At 46.7% G+C, this 11,760-nt stretch overlaps 1 long non-coding RNA gene across 3 annotated transcripts; it reads right to left on the bottom strand.

Moving 5' to 3' along the window:
- Window positions 1-365: 365 nt before the first annotated feature.
- On the bottom strand, window positions 366-11,435 carry LOC113940599. 3 transcript variants are annotated; one of them, XR_003525491.1, is made up of 7 exons: window positions 11,319-11,435; window positions 10,926-11,002; window positions 9,757-9,849; window positions 9,214-9,338; window positions 7,502-7,673; window positions 977-1,044; window positions 366-844 (listed from the first exon to the last, which is right to left on the bottom strand). It is a non-coding gene; the product is annotated as an uncharacterized LOC113940599 (long non-coding RNA). The 3 variants fall into 3 exon arrangements; XR_003525490.1 differs by lacking the exon at window positions 7,502-7,673 and having other exon boundaries at window positions 366-873; XR_003525489.1 differs by lacking the exon at window positions 7,502-7,673 and having other exon boundaries at window positions 9,757-9,879.
- Window positions 11,436-11,760: the final 325 nt, after the last annotated feature.

Below are 11,760 nucleotides of genomic sequence, written 5' to 3' on the forward strand. Positions count from 1 at the left end.
GTACATTCTCTGCTCCACGTGACCTCAAATTTTACAAACACAAATTTGCTCTAACTGCCCAACACTGACTGCCTCACTTTACCCCAAGATATTCATTCACTCTGCTACAGATTCTACTCCCAAAATTCTCCTTACCTACCCACATGTAATCAGCTCCTCTGTACAAATCCATGTTCATTCTCTACCCTGTGGACTAACCCAAGTTTACCCTAAAACACTCCCCAACTGTCCACCACTGAGTACCTCATTTATCCTTCAAAATATTCAGTCTCTGCCCTGGATGTTCCCTCAAGTTTTACCCCCAAAGGTTTCCCTTCCTGCCCATTGCTGACTGCCTCATTGTCCATCATGATGTGCATTCTCTCTGCTCCACATGACCTCAAATTTTACAAACAGCAATTTTCCCTACCTGCCCACCACTGACTGCCTCACTTGACCTCTAAATGGTCATTCTGTTCTCTACAGATGACATCAAGTCTTACCCCCAACATTTCCCTTCCTCTACATCATCCATTTTCTCTTCCTGACTCCCCAAATTTCCATTCCATCCCTACACATTCCCTGAGTGTTTCCCTCCAAAGCATCCTTCCCTTGTTCCCTGTTTAATAATTCACACTCCAGCCCCAGGCTCTCCACTCCCCCCTCAGTGGGACCCCTCCAAAACGCCACCTCCCTCCCTTCTGGAGCACCTCACCTTTTCCTACAGAAACAGTTGCTGTGTCCCCTCGAAATTACCCCAAGTTGGCAGCTACAAATGTCACCTCTGTCCCTGCCATGTTCTCCCAGGTTTCCCCAGCTGGGAGCTGCAAGGAATTCAGGCCAGTGAATGGACATCAGGGAACAGCTGTACATGCAAAGGCAGAAAGAGAAGATCTGTCAGCAAAAGGCACAAAGAAGGGGACAGGTTTCAGAAAACATTTCTGCAGTCCAATGAATAACCCTTTCCAGTTTCCCAGTGAGAAGAACAGGAACTCACAGCCACCAAGGCCTGACAGTCCCCTGCAGCCAAAGCTCAGCACACACCCAGAGAGGCAATTCCAGCATCTAAAAGAAAAAAAAAGGAAGAAAAAAGTGATTTATTTTGTTTTACAGTTACTTTAAGTGGTTGAAAGCCAAGCAAGCCTTGCTTTGGTTTCAGTTGGGTGAACAGTGAGCGGTGGGCACAGGGGGAAGAGCAGCTGGTGGAGTTGCCCAGTCCAATTCCTGCCCAAGGCCTGACTGGCCCAGGACAAACCCTGTGGCAGGCAGTGGTTTTGTTCCCTCTAATGGTCTGTGCCCAGTGTGTCCCTGTGGGCAGTGCCAGGCTGGGGACAGGCACACGCAACTGGCAGCACTCTCTGCTCCAAAGACACTTCTGGGCTCCTTTGAATCCAAAAATCTGGAATAATGGACTGCCCAGAGTCTTTGATCTTTGAGCAGCAAAGGTATTTATCGACAGTGCTGGGAGCAAGCCAGCTATTGCTGGAAAATCTTGCTCAAAGGCTTCACACAAAATCAGCAATTTTATACAATTTTTGTATATGATTAAATGCATATTCAAGTGATTACAACATCTATCTATACATATAAATAACAGGTGGAGTATAGGTGGAGCTCAGGCGGGGCTTGGGGCAGTGCTTCTCTTGGCCCTCAATTTTGGTGGGAGTTCCGTTCTTCCTCCATGGGTCTGAGGGCTTAATCTCATCTTCCTCAGCCTGACCTCTCTTCTTTTCCATTGTTCTCGACCCGCTCACTGAAGCTTGAAAAAAGCCTTGTCTCCTGGCCTGTTTCTTCTATTCAAATGTCTACCTTATCCTACTGCATCTTAATTTATTACCTCTAGGCCTATAACATGTTCTTTTACCATTCTTTTAAGTTCTGGTCCAGTGAGTAGAACAGAACAAGCACAGATCGTTTTGGATGTTAGTAGCTTGTAAGCAGGCCCAGATTTCTCAGTTGACTCTTTGGGCCTGGCCTTCTGTTTCAGTCCCCCCTTTTGCTTATAACTTACGAATTCCTTCGTCAAGTTCTAACGGGTTTTGACAGGTATGCGTCACTGCCCACATCATCTGCATCCTTTTGACCATGGTACTCAATTTGTACCATAGCCAGAACATTGAAGACGAATAGCAGAACCATGACGGCTCCTAAAATCAATACTGGATGTATTAAATAGTGAAACACTTGTGAGGCCGCAGGGGAGTACCCCGTAAAGGTGTCCCACCAATAATGCTCTCCCACTTTTTCCACTTTAGTTAAAACAGTTTTTATGTTTTCAGTGTCATGTTCTATTTGCAGAGTCGTTCTGTTCACTTCCTGGACCAGTTTTTCTATGTCAGGATGTTTCAGCATTGCTTTAGAAAGATTAATGTTCATTCCTATCTGCAATTTCGGCACATCATGATACATTATATAATCAGCTGCAATCAGTTGTCCAGTAGTCACAATATAATCAAAGTCACAGCCCGTGATTCCGGTAAAATTACATACGCAAAAATTAGTACCATTCGCTACTTCATGACGAGCATCTATGGTAAAATTAACACAAAAGGTCCTGACACATGCACATCCATCTCCTACGTAATAGATTTGTGATTGGGCTTTAGCACGGGGAAGCATCTCAAAGGTACACACGCTATTTTCAGTCTCTAAGCATAAATCGTCATCTTCTACTACAGCATTTTCACAGATATATCCTAATTGTCCTTTAGGAGTACATGCCTCAGGACTGACTGACTGCCACTTTTTCTTGGTGTGATCGTAACTTGCCCAAACACTATGGTCTATGGGTCTGACAGCTATGTTTTGGTGTATGGCTCCTAATGTCAGGATAGGAAAGATGGTCTTTTCTTTGGCTGCGCTGACAGTGAGTACATAAGCTTCAACTTGTTCACATTGAGGATTTTAAGTGAAGTTCACTAACTGCCACCACGCTTGGTAATTTTTCTCAAATTGTGTATTGGAACTGTTTCTAGCTATTATTTCTCTTACCTCTTGTGGCAGTATTCCTGAAGTTCCTTCTCTTAATATTCCTGCAGCTACAGATTGTACCCATTGTTGAGTCTGGAGACGTATTGCAAGTGCAAACCTTTTGTGGATGGCACCAGCATAGTCGGTAATCTTGATAAAATCTTCCACAGTGTGGTTAGACACCAATGTCAACAATCTGACTGCCAATGACTCTGTTTCTGCCAAAGTGAGCAAAGATGATCCTAAAGGGACTTTGAGTTTTCCCAGATCAGAAGTGACGGCACTTAGTTTATTCACTAACACTTCTTGGTCCGTAGTGTTTAGTACACCTAATCCTGTGCCAAACCATTCGGCTACATCTCTTTGTATTCTGGTACAATGTGATCTAGCCACCATCCATGCATTCCAGCCTTTAAGGCTTTGCTGAATATAGGGCTGACAATCTTTCTGTATGTGTGACATGTTTACTTGAATGTTTATTTGATCCCTTTTCAGTGAATATGTGGGATCTAACAGTAGCTTCTGCTCATTCGACTGCCTTATTACATATGGTCCAGCAAAAGTTAAATTGTGGACACTCTCACAGGACAAAGGAGGAGTTGTAAAGCTGGTGGTGGTAGTGGCCTTAGTCAATGGGGTGGTAGGAGATTTGGTAGCTGGAATACTTGATGAAGCATTAATTATAACTCTCCTAGTTACATTTCCTTCGCTGATTGTCCACTGACAAATTGATTTATCCAGAGTGAAGGTGTGCCAACACTGATCAGAAGCACATGCATGTCCACTAATTACATCTCCACAGTCAAACGGGTAGGTAAGTTTTACTTTTACAGTATCCTGTACAGTCATGTCAGTTTTGGGTGACCATTGAATCTGTGAGGGTGGTTTATACATTTTACATCCGACTCAAGTTGGTTCTCCAATTTTTCCTATTAGAACACTTGCATCGTGTGGTTTACCAGGGTATTCCCAATTATCCAGTACCCTCCTTGGAAGACTAGATAGATGGATTGTATTGGTTCAGTTTGTCTGGGTGAACTAAAAGTTCTGGTTCTATATGAAATTGTAGACCAGAGCTCCCACTGTAGGCCTGAGACCATAATGATTTTTGGGCAAGGGCTTGATCTAACACCAATGTACTTAACAGTCCAAAGATCAGCATTGAGAAGGTTTGAGGGCAGATGATTCCTCTCCCAAGGTCCGTGCTTCCTCTGGAACCCTCTTGACTCGAGAGTAGTGGATCCACGTGGGTTTCTCTTTCACCCGTCATCAGCACCTGGTAGGGTCCATCCCACTTCTCTCGTAGTGGATCTCCTGAAAGATTCTTAACATATACCCGATCACCAGGATTGAATGGATGTAACTTACAATCAGGCTGCTTGGGTTGGTGTTCTAACACCACCGTAGCATTTTTCTGCAGTTGTTTTCCTACAGCCACATACCCATAATCATCCACGTACTGATTACCAATTTGATCCAAAGCTTCACTATTCACAGCTTGCATCATGTAGGGTCTGCCCAACAGAATTTCAAATGGACTCAGTTTCTCTTTTGACCTCGGCTTGACCCTTAGCCTGATTAAAACAATAGGTAAAGCTTGGTACCAGTAAAGATTTGTTTCTTGACATACTTTAGCAATTTTTTGTTTAATGAGATGATTCATTTTTTCTACTTGCCCACTTGCTTGTGGTCTGTAGGGCATATGCAGTTGCCAATCAATTTTCAATGCTTTACTTATTGCTTGTGCCACTTCTGCACAAAAGTGTGAACCTCTGTCTGAAGAGATACTCTTGGGTACTCCAAATCATGGTATAATATCGTTTAACAAGACTTTACCCACTTCTCTTGACTTATTTGTTCTACATGGGAACGCTTCTGGCCAACCAGAAAACGTGTCAGTCAAAACTAATAAATAACGGTACTCCCCTTTTCTTGGGAGTTCAGAAAAGTCAATCTGCCAAATCTCACCTGGGAAGCATCCTCTTTTTATTGACCCTGGATTAATTTTAAGTTTGGTGTTTGGATTATTCTTCAGGCAAAGTTCACATTGAGATGTGACCCGCTTTATTGTGGTAAACAAATATGGTCCTGCTACTCTAGTTTTTAAGTGTTGATAGACTGGATCCAAACCCCAGTGAGTTTTATCAAGTTCTGCTTTCACAAATTGCCATATTAATTTTTCTGGTAATGCTAATTGGCCTGTCTTCAATTGACCCCATCCATTGTGTAACAGCTTACCTACGTTTTTGTGTATCCACTGATAATCTGTTTCTTGATACTCTACCTGTTGATCTGTGTCAAATCCTTCTGGTGCTAAAGCTGCTACCGGTTGTTCATTACCTCTTGCAGCTGCTAATTTGGCTTCTGCATCAGCTTTTCTGTTTCCTATTTCCAGGACAGTGTTACCTTTCAGGTGTCCTGGGCAGTGCATAATTGCCACCTGAGAGGGGAGTTGTACAGCTTCTAGTAATCGTAGAGTTTCTTCAGCATATTTCACAACTTGTCCTTGAAGAGTTAAAAGCCCTCTTTCTTTCCAAATTGCTCCATGAGCATGAACTATGCCAAAGGCATATTTGGAGTCAGTCCAGGTGTTAATTTGTTTTCCTTCTGCCAATCCTAAAACTCAAATGAGAGCCATCAGTTCTTCTTTCTGGGCTGAGGTTCCTGCGGGCAAAGGATTTGATTTGATGACCTCAGTAGTGGTGGTCGCAGCATACCCAGCCATCTTCACACCTTGTCTTATGAGGCTGCTGCCATCGGTAAACCAGTCTTCTGCATCCAGGGTGGTTCTTCTTTAAGGTCCAGGCAGCTGCAGTGCACTGCTTCAATGGTTTCCAGGCAGTCGTGCACGACAGGTGCAGCCGAGATTCTTCCTTCTAGGAATGAAGCTGGGTTAACAATGTTAGTCACCTGAATGGTTATGTCATCTGATTCAGCCAGGATAACCCGATTTTTCAGAAATTGGGAGGGTGACAGCCAATGATTTCCTTTCTGTTCCAGTGCCGTAGATACTGTGTGGGACACTAACACAGCCATTTTCTGTCCCATTGTACATTTCCTGGCTTCTTCTATATTTATGATCATTGTTGCTTCTGCCCTTAGGCAAGTGGGCCATCCTTTGCTTACTTGGTCCAATTGCTTGGAGAAGTAGGCTACTGCTCTTTTATATGGCCCTAGTTGCTGAGCCAGGACCCCCAGAGCCCTCATGAGTTCTCACCTCAGCTGTTTGAAGGCTCCACTTGCTTTGGGGGTCCAGACTAGGCTGCCCTTAGTTATTTTCAGCAGGTCATATAAAGGCTTTGCAATTAGCCCATACTGATATATCTGTAAACAACACCAACCTGTCATTCCTAGGAAGGCTGGAAGGTTTCTCACCATCTGTGGTTTGGGTGCCTGGCAGATGATTTCCTTTCTTGTTGTCCCCAGAGATCATTGTCGTCTCGATGTTTCATATCCCAGGTACATGACTTTCTCCTGGACCGGCTGAGCTTTCTGTTGAGAGACTCAATACCCATTTAAGTCCAAAAAGTTTAAGAGGTTTACTGTCCATTGGACACATTCTTCTTGTTTTTCAGTAGTAATCAGTAGATCATTCACATGTTGTAAAAGTATACCCTCTCCCAGTGGTAACTGCCACTGTTCCAATTCTTTAGCTAATTGATTCCCAAAAATTGTGGGGATATTTTTGAACCCTTAAGGTAAAACTGTCCAAATGAGCTGAGTTTTCCTTCCTGTGGTGGGATTTTCCCACTTGAAGGCAAATATCCTTTGACTTTCCTGTGTTAAGGGAAAGCAGAAAAAAAGGCATCTCTTAAATCTAATACTGTGAACCAAATTGGACTTTTTAAAATATTGTTAATAGGGTATATAGGTTTGCAACAGCTGCATGTATGTTTTGGCTATTTTGTTTACTGCTCTTAAATCCTGAACCAACCTATATGCTCCATTTGGCTTCTTGACTGGTAAAATTGGGGTGTTGAAATCTGATTCACACTCTACAAAAAGCCCTAATTTCAAGCAGTTATCTATTATTGGTTCAATTCCTTTTCTATCTTCTAACCTCAGTGCATATTGTTTCCTAATTACTGGGTTTGCTCCTGGCCATAATTCTATTTGAATGGGAACTGCCCTTTTCGACTTTCCTGGTGTTTCAATAGCCCAAACTCCTGGGTATACCTGATCTAAAATTTGATTGACATTTGAATTATCCTGGCTTGGCTCCACATAGCTCATTGCTAAACTCAGAGCTGCTATTAATTGTTCTTCCCTTACCTTAAATTCAATTTTACCTTGTTTGATTTCTATTACAGCTCCCAGATTTTCCAATTTTGAACTCTGAGGGTTTCAAAGGAAAGCTTTTCAGATTGGCCAGTGGCATCCACAACTTAAACATATTTATCACTTTTAGGTATTAATTTTTGATTCAAAACAGAAAATGTAGCCCCGGTATCAATTAGAAAATCTAATTCTTCTTTTTCTTCCCCTAGCTTAATTTTTACCAGCAGGTCCCCTAGGTTCTGGCCCACCAGCCCCCCAGTTCACTCATTCTCACCTTCCACATGCTCCCAGGCTCACCCCAAATTCAGGACAAGGTGCCAAAGGCCACTCGGGCCGGGGCTCTCTCTGTCTCTGCGGGCTCAGGGACTGCAGCCACCAGGGCCCTCCAGCACGGACAGCCTGGCCCCAGAGCAGATCCCTCGGCATTAGCAGCGTCCTGGGCATCCCTGGAGACAGAAACCATCAGCCTCTGGGGATAGCACTTCATTGCCAGCACACACAGCCTGCCAAATTTAGGGGGGCAGCTCTCGGACCACAACACCCAGTCTGACCCAGTTCTCCTGGGCACCAACACAGACTCCACAAACCCACAAGAATGAAAATGTTCTGCTGCTTTGACAAACTTCAGCCCAGCTTTGCACACCTCAGTCCCTGCAGCTCCCTGCTCTCCAGAGCCCCATTCAGGGCTGGCTCCAGTTCCCTGGAGAACCTGCCCCAGCCCCACTCTGGGCCAGGCTGAGCAGAAGCCGCTGGGCTGCACAAGGAAGAACCCTCCCCTGGCTGCTGCAGCTGGAGGGAGATCCAGCTCCCAATGGAATGCTGGGAACAGCCTCCCAGATGGTCTCTGCCCACCCCTTGGCAATGGCTCAGAATGGCAGCAGCTCCAGTGCCAGCTGGGTCCCTGCACGAGCCCTTGTCCCAGCCCTGCCACACGGACACACCCGGGAGACACCCACGGGCACACAGGCCTTGCTTGCACAATTCCTCACCCACAGCTGAGGGAAAGCCACACAATGTTAAGAAATAACCTGGGCTGAGAGCACTCATCACTCCAGTCCATCAGAACTTGGAGGCAGTTGGGTAGGCAACAGACCCAAATTCTAATCCTACCTCTAAATTTCTAACAGGTTCTCTTAGAAAGATGCTGGACAGGAACTCAGGCAACAGAACTCAAAGACTGCACAAGAAATAACAGAAGGTTTGCCATGAAGAACAGAAGTTCCATGTTTTCCTTAACACTCTGGGACTGTAGGACCCAATCTTTGCAACCAAGTGACACCAGAGATGTGATTAATACTTAAACCTCTCCCCCATGGTTCTGTCTCAGAGAACTGGGCCAGCCCTCAGCTACTCCCAGGTGCCTGCAGTGCTTTGGGGAGGGGCAGGACGACGCCCCACTTCTGCTTGGAAACATTCCAGATGAGGAAAAGCCACTTCCCTTCTCTCTGTCTGACCCAGAACCAAAGCAGTCCTGTGGGACAACACGGACTATGCACGGAAGGCCCAAGTCAGTGGAGGAAAAACCCTAAACAAACCAAACCACCCCAAATTTCAAGATAAAAACAGGCTGCTTCCTTAACAGGAGCACACCAAAGTCATTGAAGCCAGAGAGGAAATTGCAAACAAACAAACAAAATAAAGACCCAAATAGATGCTTTGGATTGTTACACTCTCTGGTTAATCATTCCAAAGGAAATTCTCCACAGATCAGAAGCAAGTACCAATACTTTGTCCTCTGCGGAAAATTAATGACTTGAGGAGCTGGACATGTCCAGTGAGGGTTCAGGGTCTAGTGGGTCATTTATGGCTGATCCTGACTGGCCAAACCCAACCACCCCCATCGCTGCTCCATCCCAAACCTGGGGGCAACATTCACACAGTTTGGAAACACTCCCCTTCCCTGCTACTCCGTCCTTCCTTACACATCCAGTGCCCAGGGAGCAAATGCCAACACCAGGAGGAGAGAAACGTGTCCCTCTGACTTACCCCACCCCACGGACAGCACCAGGAGCCCCCAGCGCCGGCCGGCGGGGCTGCAGCCTCTTGCCTTTGGCTGCTCACAGCCCAGGGCACTTGGCAGAGCTGGGCTGCATTCAGGGCTTGGTCCTGGCCTGGAAGAGAGGAGAACAAGGCAATTAAGTGCACTGGGCAAGTCAAAGGCTCCTGCCCTTCACCCTTCTGTTCAATTGCTCACTAGAGAGTTTTAGCCATGAAAAATCCAAGGGGGACACCAAATAAAATGGGACCTTTTCCAGCATTTTCATTCCTATCTGTTTCAGGCATTAAAAGGAGGCTCATCTTTCTTACTGCATTCCTTGCCCAATTTGATCAGCATCATTTTCATTCCAAATCCCCCTTGGGAGTTAGTCAATCCTTTGCTATTGGACTTTGGAGAAAGGAAAAGACACCTGGGACAATGGACTCCAGCAAATCAGGGAAAGAAACCTGACAGGGAAAGGTTTCAAGGCACTCCAGAACTCAGAAATATGCTCATGCCTTGCCAGGCCACCCCAATTCTGTGTCACCCACCTGAGCTGGGCAGGTGAGGCCAAGGCTCCCCTTCCTCCTGCCAATCACTGTCCCAGCACACGGATCCCCGTGCTGGGCAGCACTTGGAAAAACCTGGGAAAGGTAGAAGGAAAATGGCACTGCCTGTCAGAAAATGAGTGTCTGTGAACATCCCTTCTGGACAAATGTAATCCCAACCCTCTGCTCCAATAAACCCAGGGCAGGCAGGTCTCTCCAGCCCAGGGAGAACAGGAAGGAGAACTGCAGGAACACAGGCAGACAGGGGCAGCTCTTGGCACTGATTCCCTGCAGACCTCTCTGCCCTTGGGACTCTTGGCACTTCATTTATAAAGAATGGGGGGGCAGCAGCCCAGGAATGCCCCTCAAAAACAGGGGCCTGGGCAGCTGGAGATTAGAGGAGGGGAGTTGTGAGAGGAGACACAGAGAGAAAACAGAACAGGGGTTGTTTGGGAACAGGCTGTGTGTCCAGCAGGGATGGGAACTGTAAACAAGGGAGGCTGGAGGAATGCACAGGGCTTGCATGGATTTTTCCCTTTGCTCAGGGGCCTCAACTCCACCCTCTCTGTGAAAGCAGCAGGGAACTGCTGCAGGGGAAGAGTTCATTAAGGCACAAGCTGGTGATGCAGTCACTGGGGCAGGGGAAGAGGGGAGAGGAACTGACAAAAATGACACAATCACCACTGAAAGGGACTTTATTGAGCTGCAACACAAACACAGTCACAGCAGGCCAGGGCAAGAGGTGCCCCCAGGACCACCAACCCAGCAGCTGACCTGCAGGAACACCATCTTCTCAAGTTAGGGAGCCAGGGGCTCACAGTTGGGATCCATCCTAAAGATGCACTCAGGCATCAGGGCCAAGTCCTGCCCACTCACTGCAGACAGTTCAGCCCCAGCAGCAGTAGGAGGCTGCGGGGCGGCTCCAAGGGGGTCCCGCTGGCCAGGCTCTGCCCAACAAAGCCAGCTTTAGGCCAGGCCTGGCACTGTGGGGCCGTGGGCACGGGCAGGTGCCGTGAGCTCCCCGTTGGCCACCCCTGGAGCGCTGGGCAGGCGCCCCGGCGGGGCCGAGGGTGGAGGGCACGGAACAGCCCCACACACCTTGGCTGCCTTTGCCCAGCACACACAGCACCTGCAGCCTTCAGCCAGGGCCCCTGAGCACACACAGCCCTTACCCTGCTCCTCAGGGGCAGCAGCCCCAGGGCTCAGTTCTCAGGGAACTTCTCATCCTTTCCCTTCCGTCCTTTGATCCCTGGGCAGGGCAGAGACACAGGAGAAACAACTTCTGTAATTGATCCCAGAGACAACAACTCCATATTGTTCATAAAATCAGTATAATTACTGTGATCAGTGGATGGATTCAAGGGTTCAAAAACTTTGCAGCAGATGGTGAGAATCCTGTAAATATGTCCTAGCAGTGGTGAGCAGTGACTTGTTCTACCTGATGCCCAAAGGTCATTAATTGACCCCTATATTTACTGTTTGCAGTTGGTGATCAAGTCAAGTCTTATTTCAAAGTTGCAGGGCAATAATTGGTATTTACATACAGAAATCCCTGGTTTACTTACATTGAAGTGTGTTATTTTTCCAGCATGATATCAGTCGGTGCACTGCAGCAATTCAGGAGACAAAATCCAGTTAATTTTTGCAATCCAGGATGTGAACACAGCCCTCCAGCTCAGTTCATTGGTTCTCAAGTTGTTCTGTGCCTCATTTCTTTGTATATGCACTCCGCCCAGTTCATAAGTTACTGGTGTTCCCTGTGCACAACAATTACATCTTGGGGAACCATTAGAGAGCTGCCCAAACTCCCCCTCACATTCTGGAGTGAAGGATGCGGGGTAAATACAGTGGGCATCCCTTGTGCTCCTAAATTCAGCACTCCAGATACACCTGGCCCAGCTGTTTTCCATTGGTTACCAAGCAATTCCATGTCTCCACTGTCTACAAACCCAACACCAGCTCCCCTTCCTCCCAGTCCTGTGTCCCCCCAGCCTCACTGCCAGGGGC

The sequence above is a fragment of the Corapipo altera genome, unplaced genomic scaffold (assembly GCF_003945725.1).
Source record: "Corapipo altera isolate COAL_440 unplaced genomic scaffold, ASM394572v1 61533, whole genome shotgun sequence".
In the NCBI taxonomy this organism is placed as follows: Eukaryota; Metazoa; Chordata; class Aves; order Passeriformes; family Pipridae; genus Corapipo; species Corapipo altera.